Below are 745 nucleotides of genomic sequence, written 5' to 3' on the forward strand. Positions count from 1 at the left end.
GAACGCCGGGAGCGGAGGCAGCGTGCTGCGTCTGGAGGAAATGGAGGGGAGAAGATTGTCTGATCTCATTTAGACACAGACACCGCAGGGGTCACGCTTTTCTGCACACCCAATTACACCTGCTCTCCCAGCTGGGTTCACCTTAGACACACACTCACACACACCCGGCTGGCAGACGCCACGTACCCCTATGGGCAAAAGAGACAATGCGTGTGTTTGTATTGACAGATATTAATTGCTTGGAGAGCCGTGCGATTAAATTAGTTACGTGAGAGGGATGCTAGTGGATGCTTTGATTGCTTCCTAACAGATCGTCTTCCCCTCCGCGGTCATTTGAGAGACATCTGTCGGCTGTTTCGAATGAGCGGCTCAGACACCCGCCACCGTAACCATCCTTAATGAGTCTGTTACCGGCACGGGCCTGACGAAGCTGGGGTACAAGATGGAGGACCACACGACTGCTGCTGGATCAAAAGCTGTTTTCGTGGTGGTGTTTTTCTGCGTCTCTGTGTACAGCACCAGTGCCTGTAGAATATGGCAGGTCTGTTTATTTGAAGAGACCCCACCTCCAGCTCTTCCCAGATTGCATGTTCCCTCTAAGGTGAAAAGAATGTATTGCCTGTCTCAGAGTAAATGCACTTTCCAATTCATCTTCCCCTCCTGCCCCTTCAAACACACACACACACACACACATATTCTCAGGAGATAAGCATTGGCCACCGCATCTCTTTTGAGCCTCAGTGAG

The sequence above is a fragment of the Borostomias antarcticus genome (assembly GCF_949987555.1).
Source record: "Borostomias antarcticus genome assembly, chromosome: 16".
In the NCBI taxonomy this organism is placed as follows: domain Eukaryota; kingdom Metazoa; phylum Chordata; class Actinopteri; order Stomiiformes; family Stomiidae; genus Borostomias; species Borostomias antarcticus.